Source organism: Calidris pugnax, unplaced genomic scaffold, assembly GCF_001431845.1.
Source record: "Calidris pugnax isolate Ruff unplaced genomic scaffold, ASM143184v1 scaffold39, whole genome shotgun sequence".
NCBI classification, from domain to species: domain Eukaryota; kingdom Metazoa; phylum Chordata; class Aves; order Charadriiformes; family Scolopacidae; genus Calidris; species Calidris pugnax.
In genome coordinates this window covers 3314876-3342138 of record NW_015090828.1, presented here as the reverse complement: position 1 = coordinate 3342138, position 27263 = coordinate 3314876, and the positions used below count along the sequence as shown (strand labels likewise).

Below are 27263 nucleotides of genomic sequence, written 5' to 3'. Positions count from 1 at the left end.
TGAAGGGGCTTGGCTTGTAGTTTAAAGTATGGTGGGAGGAGAGGAAGTGTCAGGGATGTTGGTTTTGATTTTTTTAATTTTACAGGGGACTTTTTTTTCTATTCATATGGGCAAGGCATTCACAGTAGTCTCAGTTCTGCTATTTGTTGCAGGTATAGCTGAGCATAGCAACAGTAATAGAAAAACATTATGTGAACTACACAGGTCGCAGAAGGCAACTTTAAGTTTTATAAGGGACATAATCTGTATGTATTTTACAACCCATGCATTCAGCACGCAGTTATTCCAGCAGTGCCCTGTCTCCTAGAGCAAAGAGCAGAAGAAAACCGCATCTACTTTAAACTCAACGAGGATGCTTCAGTTTGAAATGAAAAGTGGGGAGAGGACAGATGACAGGATTGTCTAGTGCTCAAGAGGTTTGAGCCAATACACTCTTCCTCTCCCATGGCCAATGAAATCAGAAGTCAGAAGTTCAAACAATAAAAACATCCACCTCTTTTCATGCAAAATAATGTGATTTGTAAGGACTTGGTTTACTACTTCAAGGGCCTCTCCCACAATACTTCAGTCCTTCAACTGTCTTATCCAGTCAGATGGTTGGTATTCTAAAACTACTCTTTATGCTGTATTATCTTATTGATTTCTTGAATCTCTATGTATGTAACTAAGTATTAATTTTTATATTTTTATTATGAATCCATGATAGAAGGGGCAGAACTGACTACTACAATTCACAGAACACCAATAATAAACCAGTAAATTAACACATGTAAACACTGACTTTCTGCCAACAGCTCTCAACCTCTTAAGCTACTGAGTGTGAATTACAGTAACAGATGAGGCAGGAAGGAAACCATTCTAATAATTACTGAATTAAGTATGTTGAGATAAGCTCAGAATCTTGGTTAAGAACTGTGGCCTTTCCTTAAGCGCCGTATAGACAAGTAAGCAAAAGTGTTAGTCACAACGGGCAAAATAAAATGGATTAGTATTGATAACTGCAGGCAGTTTTTAAGCAGATTTCTTCCATAGACTATGCATAAAACGTAACAAAAAATTAATTGAAGTATTCTGTATGAATGATATTCTGTATGAATGATAGCAAGAGGCACATGTCTATTTAAAAAATTGCAAGCACTTCAATCCAATAAAGAACAACATTATGTATTTTCAAAGTTTTCATGCATTTTATCTTGTAATTATGCAGCAATGCTTGTTTATATGCAGAACCCTTCTTGGAATGGCATACAAATCAAACGAGGAACAGTTTTTCTTTCCTACTTAGATATCCCAAATTCTTCCTCAGTACAAGCAACTGGAAGAAGCATGTAATTTCATTTACAAAGTGCTTTCTATGCCACATTTGTTCTGCATGCAATGCCACAGGTGCCCTTGGTGCTTCACAGACAGAGCAGAAAGCCTATAGAATGCAGACGCTGTCACGTACCTGCTGGCTTGTTTCTAGTCTGGAAACGCACCTGTAAGTCTGGTTTCCATGAATATATAAAATGAAAACTACAAGATTTACTCCTTCCCAGGAAGTTTCTCAAAACCAAAAATGTTTACCCCCAGAGTGACACACAATTTTGTGTGAAAGTTACACATGGGAAAAACACACAGTCGCCAGATATTAGCAGGTCAAAAACAAAACTAAAAAAGAAAGGCAGTTTCACAGTGTACTGCTATGACAGCAGACAATCGGGGAGAAACCTTCACTGGTCCCAACTCCACCAGTGAGGATATGAACCACTGCTGCGTCTAGCTAGGATTGAAGGAAATAGCTGGCCACATAGAGAGCTACTCAATGCTGTGTCTCACCACGGTTGATCAAGTGAGGCTGGGCAAGAAAGTCTTCCAGCTTCTTGCAATTCTACCATAGCTTAGCGCACAAAGAACTAGTAAGACAAACTTTTTGGCTACGGATATTACTTCTAATCATTCATCCTCCATTTCAATTATAACTTTGAAATATATATATAGTTTACAACGCTGGTTGTAAGACTTCCTTTAAATTAATGTTCAGCAGTTAGTCACAAAACCCACAAAAATGCATAAAATTATAAACATAGACTAAGCCACCTAACCAGATCAAACCTCATGGGTGCCAATATAAATCACAGAGAGAGCAAAGCATCAGCCAATCTTCACCTATATATTTGCAAATAAATTTGAGGGTTTTCATTTCATTTACTACCCACTGGCATAAAGGGGATGGTGATGTCACAGAGGGGACAAGGGAGAAGGATAGAGCAGGAGATGGGAAACAGGTAAGAGAATATATTTGTCCCTTCCTTTCTAGTCTACTTCTATGTAGAAAGCAACAGATACCACACAGTTTCAGCTTCCTGAGTTAGCAGGACTTTGCTTGCCCTTCCCTGAGGGAACCGAGAACCACAGGACAAACATGGGTGTGACAAGTCCATAAAGTCACATCCCCAGCGCACCACAGGCTCAACTGAAAGGTTGAGCTGTGGAAACATTAGGCCTTTCCCAAATGTACGGTTCTTCAGCCTTCCTGCACATACAGACGAAGAGAGAACAGCATTTGGTCTTTTTGCCTACTTTCACATATATTTCTCAGTAGACACTTTTCAGCAAAGACAAATCTTTGTGTACCTACTGCGTCCTAAATACAAGAATTTTATTATACATCCCCACTGGGAGACTATGTCCATCTCAACAGTAATGAGGATGTTTTACACTCTCACCTGCTGCTCATACTTTTTCTGCTCCTTCCCAGCACAGAAAGGAAGAAAGCTCTCTGGAATTTTTATTTTGTCCCAAGTGAAAACAGAACCGAACTTCAACCTTTCACCTATAGTTCCCACATTATAGTGTACATGACTCAAGGAACATATGAGCATTAGGTTTTGCTCTAATAAATTAGATCACTCAAGAGGTGATCCTAAACTATGGGGGCTGGACTGATTTTTGAAGGCATTTTATGTATGTTAAATCCCAAAGGAATTGAGAGTGAATGCAAGAATTCTTATATTCTTACAATTCTATGCCAGCATCATTTAAAGTAACTTCACACCAAAAGAAGTTTTTTTCATCTTCATGACAACACCTTACCTTGAAAAGTGACAGGAGTTTTGTTTATTTTAAATAGAAGTTATTTGCATTGTGGAAATAAAGATCTAAATGGTAAGCTGTTTGTATGTATTGAAAAATAGGACAGTGTAAGTGCAATTCCTACCATGAAAACGCCTCTCTCAAATCCTTAAGAAGCTTGCTACTTGACAGAGTAACTGGTAGTCCTAAAGCAGATGCACAGCTGGACAAGCACAAATCCCCTATTTTAAATTGGACTTATCCCTTTGCTAGTCAGACAATAATTCCAATTTTGTAATTCCATTGCCCAGGCACTATACGGGTTGGAAATCCTCTCTCACAAAAAGGTGAATTCTCTTCCTCAAGTATTGCTATGAAACAAACATATTGGCCTCTGAGCCCTTTTAAAGTAGAGAACCAACTCCAGTAGAGAAAACTAAAAACTACATTGTCATGCAATAAATTATTCTCTCAACTTTTCAATCAAGTATCACTGCAGCTACTGTAAGCAGACAGGAGAGCACATCAGAGGAAGTTAGAGAGAGCACAGCTATATCAAACTTAACTGCCTCTGTTCGAAGGAGAGCACTTTATGGCTGCGGAACCAACTCTACTACAGTGTGACAGCAACCAGGTGTACCTGGAGATTAAGGGCAGATGTTGTAGGTGTAGTTTTCTTGGGATGAAAAGTCTTATAGAGCCTGCTGTTTCAAATCATAAACCAAAAAGTAATCAACGGAGATACACTTGCAGATAAGAGCTGCCACTATTTCCCATACTTATCCATTTTCTTTTAGTATATGACAGATGAAAACATGCTATTCATTAATTAAGAATGTAATGCTCTAGTTGCTCCTTTTCCATTAAAAAAATATTAAAAATCAAAATATCCTATTTATAAGATCACAGACAGCCACAGCTTCACCGCTATTTGAGATACTATGCAGGGCAGATTATGTCTTTATATGGGGAAATAAGCACAAAAAACATCTGGAAAGCTTAAAGTAAATAAAACTAAAGCAAGCAGAAAGGTAAGGGGAAAGTACACTAAAACCAAGGAAATCATAATTGAAAATATTTGAAATAGTAGGAGACTTGTTCCATAATATATAACATTTTGCATTAAGAGCCTGAAGGTTTGTAAATATGAATGCTGGTGAATGTTCTATGTCTCGGACTCTTCAAAGAAAGTACTTATGATGAGCAATTGTGCATATGCATGTCAAGAGCTCGTCCGGCTAAAATAGCCCAGTTCCATCCTGCATTAGTAGGTTAGAAATAGTAAATATATGTATGTGTTCAATGCATGATAAAATCCCAGTTTTCATGCCGGATGATTTAGAGAAAGGAAGTATGTGATGTCAGCAGATCATCCAAATGTGGAACAGACTGCCTGCTAAATAAAATCTGCTGGGGCTGTTGAACGAAACTAAGTTAATTTGGCATGTGGACTCCTAACCCAAGTTGTTCTTAATTCACAGACGCTTTTTTCCAGACAAGAGAGTCTTGCTTACAGGGCATTCACAGGGTACTAAGATGGAATGTAGATTCAAATATGTTTCATTCTTCCTCAGGAAAATTCCCCAAAGGGTGCATTGCACTGGAAAAACCAGAGCAACATACCATCTGGAAGTTCACAGTAGCATAGATGCAAATAATTAGAGTTCAGAGTTGCAAAGAGAATCCCTTCCCTTTCTCCCAGGGTGTCTCCAGAGCTTTGTTTCTTCGAACTAATTCAGTTAGACACCTGAAAGCTTGTGAATGAACGCAACAAGCAAGGCCAACCCTGACAGTGAGCGATCTGAGGCTTGTGGGACATCTTTGCCCCTAGAGCCCTCTGCCACCCCATTACAAGGCCACAGCTGATCCACCTCGAGCACAGAACTGGCACATTTGCATCAAATGGCTTCTTGTCTGCATGTCAGCATGGCCAGAAGGTACATGAATCCTCACAATACCAAAGGCCAAACTCTCCTTCCACCTTCCCCTTCAACAGCATCCAGATACCAAGCTGTGCTCTTCCAGATGAGGATGCAGGCTCAGGTCTTGAGAATTGAAGTGCACAGCAGGTAAGCGTGCACAGAGTCGGGGTCACAGTTCATGGAGTAAAAGAGACACTGTAAGAGGATCTTCAACAGGAGTGGCACAGCTTCCTCATCGTAGAGCACAATTTCAATCTATACAGTGCTGCTGAAGAGTTTCACATCAATGTCTATATTTAAGGATTTCCCTTGTGACTCCATTAAAGTAGAATTTGGGGGGGAAAAAAAAGTGGTACCATGATGGCTTCACTGCGCACAGATTCCACAATTTTAGACCTTCAAGACACAGAAGTCTTCATTACTAGCATCGTCCCAGGGGCTGCACCCGTACGTACTTGACTTGTTTGAGTCACAGTTCCTTAGTGACAGCGCCCGTCTCTCTGCCTTAGCAGTTATGCAATTGTTCCCTTTAGCCTGTGACCCGATGACAAGCTAAGATGATGTGAATGAATGTGGCACAGTCCATCCCCTTTTTTCTTAATTCTTCTGGGATTACCGAGTTCAGGCTGGCAGGGTTTCAAAGTAGCAGAATTTAACAATTCAATCATGGTTTTTCAACCTACGAGTCCTACTGTACGGTAGGGAAACAGACGTGCAATGGGCCAAGAGAGCTAGACTAGAACCAGTTCTTATAAAAAGCAAAACAATTATACTAAATCTTACTTTCAAAAATAACATTTTAAATGCCCAGAAAAATAACTTTGTAACCATTACACTCTGAAAAATGTGTAAAAAAATGTTTCCAATACGTATGACTGGACATTTAATTAAAACTAAAGACTATAACTATTGTGTGTTAAACAGCAATTTAAAGAGTACTGGAGTTGAAGAGATACACAATACGTACTGACTTCTGCGTGCTAATTCATACACAATTGTAAGGCTTAAAATGAAAACTTTAGGAGGCTTTAATAAACTATCATTCCTCTTTTTCATAAAGTTTGCAAGATTTGATGTAATTCCCATTCTTCATTCATATGGCTAGCGAGCTCCTTTGACAATACCCTGTACCACATGAATGTTCTTGGCACTCCTTTTGCTATTTTGCACAGAAATTGTTCACCACTCACCATCAGCTTCATTACATCCAGTCTAAACCCTGTCCAGTAAAGACCAACCCTGTACTTCAAGAACCAGAGTTCTGCAGGAAGAAAGGGTATGACAAGTCTTCCTTTTCAAATTTGAACTTCTACTGCAGAATGAGTATAAGCACAAAAATATCCAAGGAAAGTTATTTTTTAAATTAGATATTTTTCAAGCCTTGTAAGGAAGGGCATTCATCACAATTTGATGAGCAGAGAAATCATTAATTCTTAGCATCGCTTATTCAAGTTTCCTCTAGGCCATGGATCAAATTCTGGTTCAGGGAAATGACCTGGCTGGAAAAGGAAAGCAATCAAAAAAGCTGTAGCAACTCCAGTCTTTTTTTTAATAAAATAATCATAGAAAGAGCCATTAGAACTACAACTTTAAGAGGAAATAAATTTTTAAAAAACCTTGTTGTATGAAATTATACAAACAGATCTCAAAGCAGTTTAAAACACTATTAACATCACTGCTCTGAACAGGAAGAAACCGAACGATGGTGAAGCGAAATGGATGAGTGAAAAGAGAGTGAAAGAAGCAGAGGCAAAGCTGAAGAGGTCTGTCTGGTATTCTACTTGTTGTGCTACCTCAACCACTTCCCACTACCGATAAATGGTATTTATTAATGGAAGGATTTAACAGACTAAACTGTCAGAGTGCAATAACAAAGGAGAAATACATACCAAACCAAGTATTGTGAAAGAATGGAGTAAGCAGCTTCTTTACCAACTCTCCTGCTACATGGTATGCTGTATCACAGCATGAGATGAACAAAAGCTTTCCAGAAGTGAGGCAAGGAGCAAAGCCTAGCAGAATTGTACTTGGAAATAGTCTGCTATTTTTCCAGGTCATATTATGCTTGAAAATAAATAGCTTTTTATACCATACATACTTCACAAAACCTCTTCCAGAGCCCCTCATCTACCAGCACACAGCTTATTTGAGAACTACTGAAAACCACCTGTGCCCAATACAGTCATGCTAGCACCACATCCTTTGTCCTCCAGGATACAAACACGAAAAACAAAACACAAAAAAAGCTATGAACATATCCTCCATCTTGCAAGGTGAGCAGCCATACAGTACGTTTCCCAACTTTGAAGATGCAGCCTTCCATCTTATTCAAAGAGTAAGCCACATTTTCCAGATACTTGCACGTTAGCAATTCAGTGTTGCCTCACCCAAAATCACTCCCTCCCAGTAAGAAAGTAAATGATGCAATGTCAGTTAGCAGATTTTGGAATAGGTCTATGAATCCAGGGAGGCTTCACTAGAATCCTTCAGCTTCACAAAACTTCACTTTTACCAAAGTTTCTTTGAAGTAATTAACCAAAAATGTTTTCTATGAGTAACCAGTTAGATGGGGAGTTCCCTTCAATGATCTATCAGTGGCTCTGAATAATACTTCTAAACTGCAAAGGAAAAGATAGAACAAGAAGAATAAAGAGGTCTCCTATTAAAAAAAAAAAGGAATACTTCTTAAAATATATTAAAATCTGATTGTTTTATGAGAAAGATAACAGAGAGAACCCTTTGCAGGAGTCTTTAGGTCCATTTCTAGAGTTCTTTGCCTTTATCTGCCAGACAACGTTCCTAGTAATTCAGCTTCATGGACTTCTGATTCCACTTTCTACACGGTGACTTCAAGTTTATATCCTTTCAACGTAATTTTCCCAATATATTACTGCTTCTTTTCCAACCAAGAGGCAATTTTCAGACAGTGAAGCTGAATATTGAGGAACTCTAACACTGCTCTACAGCAGGGAATTTGTAAAAATAAAAATAAAAATTTGGAGGTTGAGAAATTAAAAAAAAAGAAAGAAAACACTTGTTTTAATGAATTATTTTTGGTTTTGATGTAGTAGACAGGAAATAATAGTTAACAGTGACCGCAAAAATCAAGAATTGCAGTCAGATATTTTTTGCATCCACGTTGTTTCTCAAAGAAAACATTTTGAGATGACAGAAGATACAAGAGAGGGCAATAAGCATAAAAACCAAACGTGTGGCTTGCTTTAGATTTAAGGGCACCGCAGGAGAAACTCACAGGGGTTTATCCTATTTTTATGAAGCTATGAAAATAAATAGTGCAGGCAGAGCTCCATCATCTGTTCCATATAGCCAGGGAAGGGAAGAGCCTGAGCATGCACAAATCCACTACGATGCAAATCATTTAACAAGGGAGAAGCTGGGAAGGAAAAACACTGTACTAAGGAAGGTGGCTTGGCTCCCTGATGTTGGGTTTCTGTTTGAAAGCCTTACCTCTGTGCACAATTTGCAGGGAATTAAATGATTGCTTTGAAGAAAGGTAGAGACCGTAGATCTCTCCAAGCATAAACCACAATCTTCCTGACTGAAGAACTTTCATGCCAAGTTCACTACAAGTTTTAGCTTTAAACCGCTTCTCGAAAAGGCTTCTGAAAGCAAACTGTTTTTCTATTCTTTTTGGTATTATTCCAGTACAGAAGTACAGAACTTTTCACACCTTTATAAAGAACAGTGAGATGCATCACAACCATTCTTTTAGTAGAAACAGAAGTACATAAGATTAATTGGCCATCTTCAAGCACTAAAAGAGATGAGCATTTGAAATAAACATAAGGGCAAGAAAATGAGAAGTAATTAACCTTTTTGGCTCATCTGTCTCCCTGTGCTTGCAACTGGGCATGCAGCTTTGTCACATCAATGAAAAAATAACAGATGCAGTTACCGATACGTTCATCAGCTCAGTATTCTTCAGTGTTCTCTAGGAGATGAAAATAAAGCATATTCCTGTTCTGAGCCATCACCAGCATGTGCAAATAGAGAGTTTATTTCCAAAAGGCAAAATCCGTCAAAAAAAAAAGAATTCTTTATTACACAAAGAGCCTTTGTGTCACATTTAAGCAACCGGTACAGATGCGTATCAATGAAAAATGTGCTGCAGTAGCCATTTTTGAGCCAATGTTCTCTGTATGAACGAACTATGTGTTTGGAAATGGGGAGCTCAGCTTTTTATCCAACCAGTCCCCTAAATTTTTAAAATCTAAATCACTGAATCACTGCAGTAATAGCCTAGATGACCAAAAGCCAGAGGGAGTTTCAAGTGGGAATCTGATGAAGACAAGAACAGGCTTGCAATGAAAACCAAGTGAGACCGCTATTGTTTAAGTCATAGCAGGAGAAGGGAAAAACCACACATTCTTCCTTTTTCTGAGCATACTATCAATATACAAAACTGTTATACAGTCCTTTAGATTACTACCCTTGCATTTCATTTTCCCAAAATGTCAATAGAAGACTCTTTTCAATAGAAATTTCAGTAGAAACTGTTTTTCTTATATATGGCCAACTCTTGTTCTAACTAAAAATAATACAAAGGAAAATAAAAAAGCTTGTCTTGTATCATAGTGATGTTCTAAGAGTACAATCCATCGCATAACACCAGTTCTGGGTGGAAAGACCAACACCACAAACAGCCAAAGAATTTCTGAGCTAGTTACTTGCAGTCAGCGTCATCTTCAGTACACGGGCTGGGGAGGCCCATCTACAACCTCAGATGTTCAACCAAAGGAGCAGCACAGCAGAGTTGGCTGGGATGATTAGTAGTTACAAATTAAAGCCAAGAACTTGCTAGCACAGAAAGAGTTTTTTTTCTTGGAAAAGAAAGTCAGAGAGAGGCCTGTGAATTCCACAGAGCCCTCCAGTCCTCTAAAGAGCAAAGACTAAAAATCTTCTAGCAAGTCACTTGTCTAAATTATCTTAAACCCTATTCCTATTGTACTGGGAGGGAACTAGAACCTCCTATGGGTATTTTCAGAGTCCACAACTGAGAAGAGTCCTTTTTTTTCTTTAGCATCCTTTTATCTTAGATAGTAATGACATTGTAAGTGCATCCAGTGGTGAGAACCGTAGGATTTCACGCACATCAAGACTCCTTCCTCTTTCACTCCCACCCGTTTTCCCACACCAGCCCCCAGAGTGACAATCTTTTGCAATTTGTCATATTAAAGCCTGTCAAAATGAAAATTCATTCTCCACTACCATATAATCTCCATTGATTAATGATCAGGAATCCCTACCAATTCACGCAGATGCAGACTTCTGAAAAACACAAGATCTTTTCAAACTAACAAAGACTTGGCTGATTTTAATTGCACATAATCTCTGGTCATCTCAAGCTTTAGTTTTCATGTCCAAAAAGAGACAGTGATGTTGTCCTGGAGAGCACACCTACTAATCTTGCATGCCTTGTTCCCTTCCTGCATCACACACACAAGGGGAAGACTGATGCAGTGCAAAACCAAACAGTGACAGCAGGATTGCCAAGCTTTAAAAAGAAAAGCTTGGCAGTACAAATTCTACCAAAAAAACCCAACTTTTTTTTTTCTTTTGCTATAGGTAACTAGTTTGAATTTTGTCCAAGACAACACTATACAAATGTTGTTACTGTCTGAAGACTGATCACATGAGACACTAAATGATTCCAAACTAACAGCAGAATCTCACCAACTTTGATCTCTAGAGATTCCGCTGGTACGTCCGGAAGGGGTGGGTGATTGCATTTAACTGTTTTGAGCACAAACCCATAGAAAAGCAGCCCTATTATGTGTGTCACCTTTATATCCAGCTAAGATGCTAAAGACCAAGTGGCTGCAGCAAGTAGGTGACCTCATCTTCCCTGCAGTGATTCCCCAAGGACTGAGACAGCTCATTGACAGAACTTTGAGATTACACCTATTTCTGCTTCTCAGGTTACGATTTTCCCCGTTGGTTAATCAAGACCTTTTTACACAAGACAAAAGTTAATGCAATAAAAACTAATAAACCAAAAAATTAACAAGTTTTAAGTAGAAGGAAGCAGGCCTACTGGATCCAATAATTGCAAAGAAAACATCAGATTCTATTGTTGTAAGTGAAAGCAGGAGTTTCTATTTAAAAAGCAGAGGAAGGTAAAAAGCAAGAATTCTAAATCTGATGGAGCTGAAACATTTAAGCCTCTTTTAACATTCATAACACTTACTTCTGCATATATGCCATCCAATGGAGGCAATATTCATACTAACATCTAACACTCCTAATCCCTGAAAAGATTAACAGATTTTTTACAATGTTTGTTTTATCCCAATGCATAATTCTCATCCATTGATCCAGCCCCATATCTGAAAATAAATAAATACTGTTCTCAGCTCCAAAAAGATTGCATTCAGTCTTGCTCCACTTACAGGTTACAGCTTTAGCATCATAAACCCCCATGTAATTAGAGATGGGAACTGCCCAATAAGCAGCAACACTTGCATCTAGCTCTGGAAGGTCCCCAGATACATGACTTAGAATCTGTAACATTTTTATAGATCATGAAGCTGGTTTAGATTGCTTTTATGAGATGTTTTAAAATTTATAAGTTTTCATTTTCCCCTCCCTTGGAGTCCAGTTATTAAGGAAGAGAGGCTTTATAGGTAGCAGGGAACAAGAAAATGACCAAAGAGAAACAGAAAAAAACCCTGTAGAATATTTAAATTCCTTCATTCTATAAAAGAGGCTGCTTATATGGAATATGTCAGTGTGGTATGACACCACGTTTAATTATTCAAGATAGCTTTGGACACTTCTAAATCCATGTAAAGTCTATGTTATATGATATGAGAGCAACACTACAATTCTAAGTATATAGTTCACTTAGAAACAATTTTAGAACAAACATGCTGTTTAACAAATAGGTTTTTAATTGGTAAGCATAACTTTCTGGAGAATTAGAAATCTAACAAAAAGCTGAACTCCTAACATTATAGATAAGCTTTAAGCTTTTTAATGCCATAAAGTACTGCACATTATCCCTGTCATGCAGAAGAAAATTTGCACTTAGTAATAAAAAACCCACACACACAAACCCAAAATATCTTTGTTCCAATATTTAGAATGGTTTCTCTCTTATTCTTCTCTTGCTTTGGTATTTAAAATACTTGAATTAAGTGGCTAAGGTTATTTATGGGGGGAGGGAGGACAGATACCAATGAAGAACTACTGTACTTCAGATAAATGTACTCTATACAGCTAAATAAGAATAAAGTACCACTACTGAGATTCAAATTTGATCAAACCAGCTCTAAGCTACACTGATAGATTAGGATCTTTGACTTAATCATACATTTTCCTCAGAGGGCTTTACAATTTTTTAATAAAATTTTTACTATTAATAACATGTAGTCTCCAGATCAGTTTAAGATACTTACTTTATCTTGAAGAATGAATCTCTGTAGTTGAAAGTTATGCTTTTATCGTATTAACTTCCTTAGTTTTAAAATTCTAGCTACCTAAGGTAGCATTCACCTCTACCTTTTGAAAGAACAATTAAAGAAGCGTAAAGATACTAAAAGTGTCTTGTTTTTAAATAGAGGAAAGAGCACTTACTGTAATTATTACCATTTAAAAAAAAAAAAGCTATAGTAACTTACCTTTATATTTACCTTTCAAACAAACTTACAACTTACCTTTATATTTACCTTTCAAACAAAGAACTTAAGAACCATTTTTCAGTAAGTTGCAGACAATTCTCAGGAGCTATATTTTCAAATTAAATTGAATAGCTTAACCCTTGTCATACATCTCTAATCAAGCACAGTAGCTTTAAAGGATAGATTTTTCCAAAATAAAATAGACTCAGCATTTGAAAAAAACTACACAATATGTAAATGCAATTGCACTCTTTATATCAAAAGTAGGCCAATAACATTCACACAAATGGAGTTTTGTGACAATTACAAGAGCAGGAAGCTGGACCAACTCTCATAGAAGCAGCCATACTGGTATAAGATCAATCACTTACTACAAGCTATTGAAGAAAATATTTCCAATTCACAGAGATATTTGAAAAAAATAATTAATTCTTATCTCTAATAAAAATATTTACCTTAACCACTGTTAAAAACCAAAACAAAGCATACAATGGTCCTGGCATACCCAGGTAAGCAACAAATCTCTCAAAAAGAATAATCAGCAAAGCCCAAATACAGCAAGGTAGTCAAGTACTGCTCTCCATTCACATGGAATTTGGGTGGAAAAGAGTAGATATAGAACAGATAAGTGACAATTATATTTAGAAAGTCAAGATTTTTTTTCCAAACAGGTCTTCTGTCTCAGTTTCATGGACCCATAGGTCAACAAGAGTAACCCATTAACCTGGCAAAGCTACCTCAAGCCAATCTCTATAGCTTTTTGGCTCAAAAAAAGGATGTAGTTTTTCTCTCCCTCAGTTAGTACAACCAGCAGAATCAAGACAGAAGGGGGAGAGGAAGATAGGGCTAACTTTTAAGTCAAATTTGGAACAAAGCTCAGAATTGCATTTTTGGATGCAAAACCCCAATAGTATTTGCTCATTTCCCCATCTTCTTTTATCATCCTTCCTTGTGGCTCCTTTCCTCAGGAAAGCTTCCCAAGGAAGCAAACACACAATTCTAGTAGTACCCAAAAAACCCCTTGGCTCCTTCAGACCAGACCACACAGCAAATATTATTTGGTTGGCTTCTTTCCACAATTACTGTCAGAGACATATCATAGCTGGAAAACTGTAATTATCTATTTCTCAGTATTCTCTCCCCTAGAACAGAGAAATTATGCAAAACATTACAATTCCACTTCCAATATTGTATCCAAGACTTAATGTGTTGCACAAAAAGCACTAAGTCTAAATATAGCTTGCAGGTACTTAGAACATGCCAGTTCACAGCATATAACAGCTGGATGTTTTACATTCAGGGTTCTGTTCAACTCATGAGTACTTTATCAAACAATTCACATCCAATACTCTCTAGCACTCCGAAACATTTGTAATCCGCCTCATACATTGTTCCATGAAATGATAAGAAGCTCAATATCTCCCCTATTGCTTCATGAGAAGGTTAGCCTTTCTCTGGCTTGAATAATACTTCAGTACTACGGAAACGCTTATTCCTTTCAAAAAGTTCCAAAGAGCAGCTTCCAAAAAGTGAAAAACTTCATTCTCTTTAACACAGTCCACTACAAAATAGTAGTAAATCATGTTAATTATAAATGCAGGACTATTTCTCCCACTACATTTTCCTCCCAAAGAACAAAACTGTTTTGTTTATAGTTATATATATAGTTAACTAATACCATTATAGGCTTCTATCCCCGTCTAGTTTCATGACAAACTGTCACACAGTTCAAATACAGAATAGCTGTAAGAAGTTGGTATCAATAACGCATGACTTTGAAATATCCTAGAAAACTTAAGTAGAGAAACATTTAGCACATTTGCTTTTATTGCTTCTAGTAATGTTGTCCAATTGTTCTGAAATTAAAGAATTCAGCAAGATGATCAACCAAAGAGATTAATTAACCAAAGATATGTTGTCTGTACAATTCCGATGTTGCAGTCCACTTACTACTTTAACAGAAAACACTTTCTAATCTTTACTTTTCTGAAAACATAAGTCACTGCTATTCTATGGCAGTTTCACAGGGGCGAGGGGGGAAGTATAACAAGTAGTTCTATAAGCAGCAGAACTAAACAAGTGTCATTTCCCATGGATTTGTGTCCTGACAGTAGCTGATTTTAGAATCTAAAGCATGAACTCTCTCAGCAAATACAACAGCTTCCATGGCTAAGAAGCATACAAGACTGCCCACGTGTCTGGAATTTCTGTTGTAAAAACAAGGGAGCACCTCCTCCGGGTCAGAGGGCTCCTTCACGGCAGGGAATGCTAATAGCACCTCCCCAAACCAGCCACCTCTTCTTTGATTTTTCCCTCCTGCCAAGTTCAGCTGAAATTAAACACAACTAGAACCTATAGGGCAAGGGGAAATAGACATCCAAGTACATTGAGTTTCATTTGGAAAACAAGATAAAATGCTAAATGTAATATGAAAGGTTCCTCTTTGCCAGTAATTAGCATAGAGCATAGTGTAATTATGAAGTAGAGATATATACTATGTTGTGTACGCTACAAGTTCTCACCAAAATTGACTTAAACTTTACATTTATAAAATTAACTCTGTCTGTGTATACATACATTTATATTTAAATTTCTTCGATCACATGCACATATAATAGGTAAACTGAGGTATATATTCCCCCTTTTGGCTATTCAGAATCATTTCACCTCTGAAAAGACATAAGCCTGAAAACATTTCGAGTTATCCAGTATCTCATGCAAGAAAAAAAAAAAGCTAGTCAGAAAAAAAAAAAAAAAAACAAAGGGAACCCTTTTAAAGAAAGGAGATTGAATTACTTTGCCCAGGAATCACTACTCCATATTTTACTTCCCTAATAATTGATAACATCCTTTCTTATGAGACAAAAAAAAAAATAAAATTAAGTTCTGCATCAAAAATGCATCATTCATGAAAATACATTATTGTAACTTCTAGTGAGGATACATACTTTTATATTTTGATTGACAATACTTTTATCTAGAAGTCCCTTCACAGTTTTCACATTAAGATATGAACGCTCTTGGAAAACACCTACAAAAAGGGTAATAACATGGATGCATATGATTTTTCCAGTATGATGGATTCTCGTTTCCCCGAGGGAAAACAGCTTTTTGGCATTGCCAAAGGTATAGTCCAGCCCCACAGTGAAAGGATACCAGGCATGTCAAACCATAAAAGGGTCTGGCATGCTCTCAAACTAGAAACAACGTACAAAAATCATAATTCATCTTTGTGGATAAATAGTGGCAGGAGAGGAGAAATTATACACTCTCCCCCACAGTCACAATGCCACAACAAGCTCTCAGAAAATATATAACACCCAAGAGGCAGATTAAAAAGAATCCATAAAATGTGATGAAGAAGAAAATTGGAACAATAGAAGATGAAAGCGATACATTCACACAACCTTAATTACTGAGTTTAGACCTGGCCTCACTTTCCTTCCTCCCCCTCCCACCTGCATTCACTTAATCTTGTGGAATTCAAACGATAACTTTCTCTAAATATTCTTATAACCACAGTCCTGAAACTGGCACTCAATTAGATTAGTCTTCATTATTAAGAACATGACACACACAATGCAAATTGCTAAAGCACTTTTGCACTGTAAGACTGGAGCAGGGACTAGGACCTGGGACCGATTATCGAGGTCTTGAGCCATTCTCCCTCACTTTCTTAGTCTAGTAAATGCACTGTATGCAAAGTGGAATTCCTCCATGGGAAATACTGAAAGCAAAATAAACCCTCCTGTAATCACTTACAAAGCTGGCATTTACCTTGCTCCTGGAAGAGTTGAGATGTCTAAGTCTCATCAAAGGAGAGATTAAAAGACGTTTCTCCCATATCTCAGGAAAGCACCCTACACATTTCACTAACTATTGTCTGATGGAGCAGTGCTGTCATAATCATCCCTTGTCCTTTGTGAATAGTGAGAAAGGCAAGATTTTCATTTATCCTCATTAAAATAATAAAAAACCAAATATAAATAGTTTTATTCAAATGAGAAACTTCTATTTTGATGCTTTCAGTTCACTTCAATAGATACTTCACACTTCTTCATCCCTCACCTTAGTGCCAAATGACCCTTTCCTTTTCAATTGCACACAAAAATAATTTAAAAAAAAAATCATTCCTATGCTTTATCTATATTAGCAAGTAACTTAACACAACGCCAAATGACCCTTTCCTTTTCAATTGCACAAAATAATAATAAAAAAAATCATTCCTATGCTTTATTTATATTAGCAAGTAACTTAACACAATGTGAGGAGATCTCACACCAAAAGCAGTGAAACAGCTGGTGCTGATGACCATTCACAGAATAGGATTACAGGGTTTTACTTGGGACTAGCACCAATTCAGTGCTGTGGATTAACTGTCTTTTATAAGTGTTAGGTGTGCTCCCGAGAGCATCTTCCAGTTCCATTTCATCTGAAAAAGCCTAGTTCATGCAGTCTAAAATTGCTTCATGACACAAACTAAAAGGTGGTAAGTGGGGCAGGGACCAGGTTCAAAATTAACCTAGTGATTCAAGCTCACAGATACACACGCAGACACTTAAAGTTGTGATTTCAATTTTTTTTATGAAGGTCACCCGAGAAAAATGCGTGTGATATCTCTATCTTCCCTTGTACATGAAACAAAACAGTGTCACAGCTTTCACCTGTGCAGAGAAATACAAAGGAGACACTCAGTCCCAGCTGGTCCAAAGGCAGGTAAAACACAGGTGTTCTTAGAGCCCCTACACACACTACACCTGGCTCTTCAATGCATGATCCATTTCTCACTTTTTGAAACACAAAATCACTCCAAGATTAACTTGAAAACACTATTATGTCAAGAGCTTAAACTTATGAGGTAAATTGCTATCAGTCTTTGCCTGGTAAATACCAGCTTCCATGTGCAGACCTCTGCCCCCAAGTCCTCTACAAAAAGCCAGTAACCAATCTGAAATGGATTGGAAACAACAACAAAAAAAAACCAACAAAAATATTTATTTGATTTTATCTAAAGAGTTAAAACAAGCATATGTATAAGCATACTAACACTAAAATTACTAAGTATACTGAGACTTAAATGTACTAAGACTGCTATAGATACATCTTCAACAACAACAACAACAAAAAAAAATCAGCAAGAGCTTCTACCTACAAAAAAAATTATTTTTTTCCCATTAAAACTCTTACATACTTCTGCATTCTTTGGAATATAGTGAGTTGACTGTTGGTTTTATTTTTTCAAGAAAGTAAAGGGAGCTCTTCATTATTTTTCCCCTCATGCATAATGCAGTTCAAGAAAACCTTGAGAAATGCTAGCTCCATGGTTGAAATCAATCATATTTTTAGGTATCTGTCAGTTCAGAATACAGCTCACCACCGAATACAACTTTTGACTGACTTGTTAAGCGTCAGAAGAAAAGGCCTGATGAATTTATGATGAATTTACATTAAAAATATGATTTAACTATGAATTTTAATTAAGAAAAAATAATTAATTTTACAGTTATTCAATATAGCATGTAGGAAAAACAAAATACTTGTTTATACAAGCACCAAGCATGTCATGCCCCAAGTTCTGGACAGGACACAGCTTCTAGTAGCTCTAACCTCTTGTGCTGGCATATATCCAATAATCCACTGTTAATGTACTGCCCTAGTTGGACTGTGGTATGCCTCAGTGACAGCTGATGCTTAACCTTGAAATTCTGCATATATCTGCCAGTGACAATGTATGTCATCGAATTCAAAAGTGAAAAGAGGAAGCAGAAATCTCTTGCATGCCTTATAACATCTGAATAAACGCATCGTTTCCACATTTGTACTTGAGGCAGTAAGAAGAAACCTCTGGATTAGACTGCTTTCTGCATTTCAACTAATTTAGTTTCTTTCTGCTTATTTTAGGCTAGAGGAGCTACCTCAATTTCTGCTCTGGGTCTGAAGCAGGAATGGGTTCAGTTTATCAGGAGCTGAAGGCTTGGCTGGAGTTCCCAAGGGCAGCTTGTAGACATCACCATTTCATTAAGTTATTTCCCCTTTTTCGCCTCCCAGATGTATTTTTGGGAGGTAAAGCAACCCATTCTACCACACCAGAGACAGTTAACAACGGTATAAGCTTTCTCATTATTAGCAGCACTCCAGATAAGAGCTTTCAGCGATGACAGTGATGAAAGTTTATGGTTGATACAGCATTGTATAAGCAGTACCCATGAATAGTAGGAAATAAAGTAATCAATGGATTAAGTTTATGTACGTACACCATCGAGACATGAATCAGTCATTCAAAGCGTGAGTTAAAATAAAAACCTCTCTCTAGATGAGCTACTGGGATCAACAGTAATCCTTCACAGCTGGAAACGTGCACAATACAGCACTTCACAGAGCTCAAAAAATACAATCTAAGAGTTCATTTACACACTGGTAGTTTAAGAACACTAAGCTCCCTCCCAACTGATAGATGTCTCACAGTTTTTGCAGCCTCTGAAATAAATCCTCATAATTCAAAATGTGCCATTAGCATTCACAAAAGGTGAAATAGTTCCCCCAAACAAAAGCAAACTAAAGCACAGCACAGTTACTCAGCAGCCTTTACAGTAAGTTAATGCAGAAAACTGTTTACTAACAGTTAGCAATTAAAGCCCTGGCGTGCACACCTTGTTTTATTTCAAACTCCTGTAATTTGTACAAATAGCTTATCTAGGAAAGAAAGAATAAAAATGAAGTACCTGTTAAAATGTGAGAGGTGTAGCTAATTATAAACCACAACACGATTCAGCTGGTGCTTGAAGAAATTTGGTCTTCATCTCCTAGTACTAACCTAGCAAGCGCATAGTCAAGTTTTTCCAATCACCCTCCTAATTACACATGCTCTAATTTTCTAAAGGGGATAAAAAAAAAAAAAAAAAAAAAAAAGAACACCATGCATACCAATACATTGTCTTGTTGCAACTTTTATCCTTTCTTACATCCATGGCACCATTAAGAGGAAGACTGCTGCTTGCCTTTTACACACTCTTTTCACAGATGAAAAGGGTTTCAGAAAACAAGTAGGAGAGAATCAAACCACAGAGTACAGGGTGCAATATCTACCACCCAGCATAAAACCAGATAAGCAAGTCCAAAGTAATTCCTGGTATACATCTTTCACAATTTGTATCATTCATTTGAACTCCGTAACTTAAAACACAAAAATCTTAATCTCATTCTAGTTTACTAACAATGAAGAGCCAATACAAAAGCCAAGCTGCACTAAATCAATCAACATGCAAATCTAATGAAATATACCTTAAAATATTACATACCATCACTGAACATGCAATAAAGCTGTTTTTTGCAGGCACAGCAGTTATCTGCCCATGATTCCCAGATGCCCAACATACCTAAATAACAGATAAGTAGCAATCCAATAGCTCCCTGCCCAAAGGGGTTGCTAGGTCTGAAGCACAGATAGATTTCTCTTAGTTTTGTAGCTTACGTTTGATTTCTTTGTACCCCCAAGTACACATTGATCTTCTCACTCTAGGGTAACCCTGGAAAGGATTTATGCCTTGCCTAGGTCACAAATGTGCAACAGACTCCCAAACACAGACAAATATGTACACTGACAATAAGCAAAACTGAGTCAAAAAAGCAAACAAATAAGCCTTATTTGTTACCTGTGTAGATGAGCCATACCATCAACTTCTAAAACGCAGAAATCCTAACTGAGAGCTGTTCAAAAGCAGATCTTCCACACACCACCTCCTCCCTGGAGCACACCCTATTTCCTGTCCCCAGCAAGGCCACCTCCACCCAGGTGTTGCAAATTCCCTTTCCAAGGCTCACTCACAGCTGCCTTCCCTTACTAATCGTTAAGCCCTCACCTGCCCACTGCTCCACCCTCCAACTAGAGTCCTCTACTGGCCCCTAAACAGGCTCCATAACTGTCCTGCACATCTATGGCATGCATAAAGCTGATAAAAGTCTTAAAAAAAAACCCCAGTGCTAGATTCAAGGTATCTGCTAAAAGGGTTGTCAAACTCTGGGCTTGACCCTGCTCCTGTTGAAGTCAGTGGTAATTCTCCCCATTGATTTCAGTGCAACAAGGTCGGTTTTCCTGCCGGGGAGCTGCGATATTCCACAGCATTTGGAAAGGAGAGCGTCAGGAGAAAAAATGCAGGTTTCTGTCCCACAGTGACAGTAGCAATCAGTCTTTTCACCACCAGCCAGACAGTTCAACCAGAAGAACTGCTGCAGATGCAAAATCTCTTCTCAAAAGAAGAAAATATCTTTCTTTAGCCCAAACAGCTGAGTATCCATAACTTTGAGAGGCAAAACCACAGAAGTTTTGCTACTGACCTTGCTAAAAGCAGTATCAAGGCTATTATTTCCTTAAGAAAGTCATATTCTCCCTCTCCACTGCATCAAAATAACGAACAGAAAGGCAATAACCACTCATTTACTCTATAGCACCCCTATACAATTTCTATAAAATATTTCTGGTGGTTTTTCCTAAACAACATTTTTTTCTCAATACTAGTTTTTAAAGATTTAAGAAAGATAATGGAATTTTTCATGAAGGAATGGAAGTTCAACATATAATTTTCTGCACAAGATGAAAGTCTTGATAAATCGATGATGCCAAACAAATGCAGGCAGTCATTTGCCCTCCACATCTGAAAGCTCAGTTTCTCGAGTTTGTCAGATTCAATAAACACAATCCATTAGATGATGGAGAAAATGAATCCTGCTACATGCAAGTAATATAAAAAAATCATTTGAGATGCTGGATTTCATCTCAAAAACATGGCCCTTTTCCAGAGGGAAGTAGTAAAAGTAACACCATTTGCTTTAAGACAATAGATACTTCATTTGGATATGTTGTTCTTCATATGTGGGTAGAGCTCAAAAAATTGAAATCTATACTGTACCATCTTCATCTTTGCACAAATTAGCATGCCCATAAGCATACATAATTCAATAATTGTGTAAGGAGATTCTGAAAATAATAGCAAGTAAAATAATAAATATTTCATGTAATAAATAATAAATATATGGGTAGATGTGACTTCATGCAGAGTGAGCTTAAGAAAGACTTGATGCATTGGCTGCATCCATCAGCAGTCCAGGGAGACATTAGAAGTTCCAGGTATGAAGGGGGTATTAATGTCTTCTTTCTGGTGTCGATATGTATATGGAGTCCCAGTTCCCTGGCTCAGGAAGTTCTGCATCTTTGAACCAGACAACACTACTAACCCCTTGAAGGTTATATAAGCACTGCTTACCCCATTTCACACAAGAAAAAAATGTGTTAAGATAAAAAAAAAAGGACAAAGACAAAAGGACCACCACTGCCATCAGATAACTGACATGTTTTGAGGGGCCTAACTCCAAAGAAAGGGCTAAAGGACAGCAAAGGTGGGTAGAGAAGAAAGGTTGGTCAAGGCAATGAAGAACAAAATGTGGTTCCTCGCTCTGACTCCACAATGACCTGGCAACTGCTTTAGAAACTTCTATTGCGAGCAGCTTATCTATAGGAAAATTATCTGTTCTCTGAAGGTATAGGAAGGTCAATGCATTTACATTTGTTAAACATGCCAGGGCATTTAGACTGTGGCACCACAAAATGAGAAGCTTTATTATAAACTTTGATGCAGTCGTGATAATTATGCTGTTTTATTAGTACTAGCCAGCATTTATCCAAAGTAGGGTATAAATCCCTTATGGTAGAATTTAAAAACTCTCTCTAATCTTAAGAATCTACAGTTTAAAACCTTGATCCAACACACATTTAGAACATGCGTTCTAAATGCCTGCACCATGCACCAACAATCACCAACAATCACAAAAAGAGAATGAAAATGTCTCATTTTTCTCCTTTCACTGACCTTCCTCGTTTCTTCACCTGAACTGCAGTAGAATCAATATCTTACAAAATCAGAAACAGTTCTCATAATGACAGATTTCATTTGCTCAGAAAGCAATAAAATCTTAACATAAATCATTCTAACTGTTCACCATAATAAAAGCCTTAAAAGGCTTCATCCACACTACTACTTTTAAATACTAATTTATGTAAACCATATAGAATGGCAGAGAAAATATTTAAGACTTGAACTTGTTCTTCTTGCATATCAGGCATCTGGACCCTAGCAACTGGATTATTGCTTGCTCTGTCTGACATCCATCAGTTTCTCTGTACTTTACAGAGATCCAAGACAGTGAATGCTTTCCCTAGATTTGAGGCAGTGAGATTAAGGAGAGAGGCAGAAATAAGAGGAAAACTATATCTGAAATTTCTTGGGTCATACCACTGCATCAAATACTCTTTACCACTTCCAGGCTCTTCTCTTCCATACCTGAACAACCTCTTTCCCCTCTCCTAAGGTGTGTACACAGGAACACTGTCTCCTCAGCTCCTATCATCATAATCTCTCAGTAACACAGAGAGTCAGTCCCCATCATTGTCCATACGAAACACACAATAAAAGTAGATTTTTTTAATTCACCTGGTGATGGAACATCCTTAAAAGGAAGGTTTGTATTTAGAAGAATTGTCTTCTAATAACCAGGAAAGACTACCCAGGTTTTCACTACCTAGGTACTTCAAGATTACTTTGGTACTCAGCACATCGATGGTGTATGGCACTTAGGAGTCTGAGGAATGAATATGCAAGATTAAAAATAATTAAAAACACAAGCCATAAACCTCCATTATCATCAATGCCAACAAAATCTCTAAATCACAGTCTGTTTGAAAACGCACCCTCCTTTCTAGCTGCAAATAGCAAAGTCCTGATGTGGTTGCCAAGAAACCAGTACTTGCAATTCACAGAGTTCACGTTTGAGAGATATTTGCACTTACAAACATTTATGAAAGCAAAACTGAAGCAACTCAGAAAATGTGGTATAAATTCCTCTTATGATTTGTCATTATCATCCTAAAACAAAGCATGCATCCCAAACCTCACATCCTCAAATTATTATGTTATCTAAGAAATGTTTGCGGACTTTTCTTCCAACGGTTTCTCTGAAATACTGACTTGATTACCCGTGTACCCTGTCACGCCCTGACTTTATGGGCTTCACTATCATCTCTTCACAAATTATAACATGGCCACTAGGGTCCTCACCAATATCAAGCCCTTCTACCTTATTGTCCCACTTTGTGGATTACTGCACTAGTTCACTGATTAAATCCAGAGTTAATCATGATTATTGTGCTGTAAAGCACCTTGGGAGACATGACATGAAAAAGTACTAAAAAAATGCAGTTGAATTTGATTACTCTGTATCTTCTCAAACCCATTTATATGTTAAAGACTCTCTTTTATTACATTCAATATTATGTTTCATACAAACTCGAGTCTCAATCTAATTTTCCCGTGCCATCTTTAATTATTAATATTACTGTTTGCAACCAGAGATTTGACAAGGTTGGGTCCTCTTTGTGCTCGACCCTGCACAGAAATAAAATAAATGACAATTCCTGGCAAAGATAATTCACAAGGTGTAAGAGCCAGCAAAAGACATGATGAAACAAATGTTTGACATGAAGAAGCAAAAAGGTGGAAGGAAACCCAGAAGGAAATACTGCATTATCCATGTAACTATTTTAAACAAAATCAGTCACTGCGTTTTAACTTCCCCAATCTATAAGAATTCACTAGCTCTCAGTCAAGCAATGCTGGTTTTATTTTACATATTCATTCACTTGTATGAGATTAAGAATAGACAAAACATATACCCAGAAAGGTTACATGTAGTTCTGGAAATCTAAATCTAAAGATTGGAGATTTCTGTGATCAGGCCACTACTATATTTACCTTGTAGTATCTCACTGCAAAAGAATACTCCTTATATCCTATAATAGATTTCTGCTGTCGGGATTTCATAGACATACTTTAGAAGAGGACATCATAAGATGTTCCTTGACACTCCCAGTGCTCTGGGGCTATTTTATACTTGATTAGGTGGTCCTTGCTGCCCTTACTCAATCAAACAGATTTGCTTCATCACTTTCACCTTATTTATTTTTTTCCACTTTTTTTTTTTTTCAGTTTTGTTCGATAGGGGTGTCGCTGAAGAGGTATGAAAATGAAGCAAGCGGTTACTGGGTTAGCCAGAAGGGTAAACGTGTGTGAAGTGTGAATGGCAAAACCCTGTGAAGTGTTCTGCAAATCTTTCAGGAATGAACAGTAATTCAGAAAGGGTATGAGGCATCAGAAACGGTGTGATATACCAAAGATTTCCTAAAATGCTTTTCAACATGCTCTCTAAAGTATGAGGTAACGTGAGCTTACTCCTTTAAAACAAGAAGCTCTTGCAAGAGGAACAGATGCCAGTAAAGACAGTTTGCTGCATCCAACATTATATACGTGAGATGACACTTCCTTTCCAGTACCCATTTGCAAGGAAAGAAATACCAAATTCTTGGTATAGAGACCAAATAAACTAGCCACAGATTTAGAAACATATCCAAGTACAAATTTACATTTTCTCTTTAGGAATTATTTACTTTGTTTAATAAAGAAGAAAAAAAGAATTAGGAAAAAGTCAGGATCATGGCACAGCTTTGGCTTAATTAGTTAGATTGACTCTACCAGTTCTCCTAACCTGAATCCATGCATATCCTCCAATTCTTGTTTGACAAAAAAACCTAATTTTTTATGAAAAAATAGTCCTTGCTCTATTTAAATTTGTTTGTCATGTCTAGCAGGTTAGCTTTCCCACGAAGTCTGACTGACTATAACTAAATCACTTTGAGTTGATAGTAGCATAGGCCCCTGCAGTATTAAAAAAAAAAAAGAAAAAAGAAAAAAAAACAACTGAAAAAAAAAACATTGAAAAGGCAGAAAAGCAAGTGGAAGTTGTGCATGCATAAAAAGCACATTCTTACTTATCTGATTAGTCCTGCCAATCTTCACGTATTAAAGTTGTATGCTTACAGCATTATCCTATTTACAATCTTAAAACATAGAGGGCTTTAAGACTAACCTCTCTAAATATCAGTGACAAGCAAAATGCTGTTCTGATAAGGAAGGATTATTGTCTTCCTGTTTAAGAAAGCAAGTGAAGGGGAAAAATGAAATCAATTAACACCATCTGTCTCTAGAAGTCAGTGTTATTCCCCTTATTTTAATTTCTGTTGTTATTAAGGTCTTCATCTAAAGCATATTAGCAGAAACAGCAGAATAGAAACACAAAATGATATCATAACAGGTTTATGCGATGATGACTGATGACTTGGATTCATCACATTTTAGTCACTAGACAAAGAAAGGAGGAACGGGGGGAAATTGTATTGCAGTAATTAGCAGTCCAGGTTTATTAGTAAAGGATGCATTTATTATGCAGTCTAAAATAGCATTCTATACCACAAATCAAGAAAATATGCACACATGCAAAACAAGTGGGGAATTTTTCCATAAATTTATATATATATATATATGAAGTACAGTAATAAAGCAAAGCAAGACCATTTTATTACTGATTTACCTATTCAGCAGCTATGCCAAGGATAAATTCAGTTTATTAGATAACTTCCCACAATGGAATGGCAACCACTTTTTTTTTCTATCACAGAATATGCTCTTAAATGATCAAGGTCACTGTTTAAACATACTTTTTCTCCCTCCAGTTGTGCTTGTATCAGCCTGTAAAGCATTCAAAGCGAGCAGTAATTTTATTCAGGAGTTCCTTAAATACCATCAGATTCATCACAGTTCACCATAAAACAGACATTTGCCAAAGTGACTCGGCAACTGACCACTTGCTGGCTAAAGAAAGCTGAGTCATTCCTTCTGACCTAACAGAAATGTCCTACACCAGATTCAGAATATACATCAGTGTGTTGTTTACCAACCTAAGAGGAAAATAAGTTATTGCTGTGAGTCACAGAGGAAAGGAAAAAACCACAGAAATGAAGATGAATGTTAGGAGCCCAGAACAACTGGAAACGATAAACAAAACTCTGACACACAGAGAAAGCAGGAATTGAGTGCCAGGAAAAGACAAATACTGCTATAGATTCAGATGTCTTTCTCTGATAACAACCACAAAGATTACTGTCTGCTGCCAGCTAAATCACAAAGAAAAATCTTCTATGTCCTGTATTATTAGAGTGTATTGAACTGTGTAATTAGGCTACCACCAAATTAAGTAGAGCAAAAGTTCAAATTCACTTCATATAAATATAAATATGCTAAATTAAAGGGTTTGCTCACTGAAAATCAATAGTGATATATTTGTGCATCACTTTAACATCTAAGATGACATGTTTCCTTTCCATTAAAAAACTGCAGATGTGCCATGATTAAAGAATCAAACCAATAAAGATGAACCTTTCAGAGCCAGGAAGGAAGGAGCAGCTCTGCTCTGGTTCTGGCAGGCAAACTCATCACTGATAAAATGAGCTGAGGAAGGAGGGTGTTTCCAGCATATCAACTGAAAAGTATAATCAAGAAGCAGATTATATGCATGCTTGTTCTGAATGATTCATGAAGCATAATTTCTGCTCTTGCCCGGGTAATTAGAAGGCTTTCAACTCCAGTTCAGATATCTGTTTTGGGGCATTTTTCATTTTCAAACCTATTAAGCTAATAGAGTTTTTTCTTGCTTTCAAACATTGACATCAAGGCAAAAGGCATAGAAATGAAAAATATACTTTCAT

At 37.2% G+C, this 27263-nt stretch overlaps 1 protein-coding gene across 1 annotated transcript in view; it reads right to left on the bottom strand.

Moving 5' to 3' along the window:
• Window positions 1–27263, bottom strand: part of GRID1 (glutamate receptor, ionotropic, delta 1) — a 525592-nt gene that overhangs the window by 397109 nt on the left and 101220 nt on the right. The gene's annotated exons all lie outside the window — the stretch shown is intronic.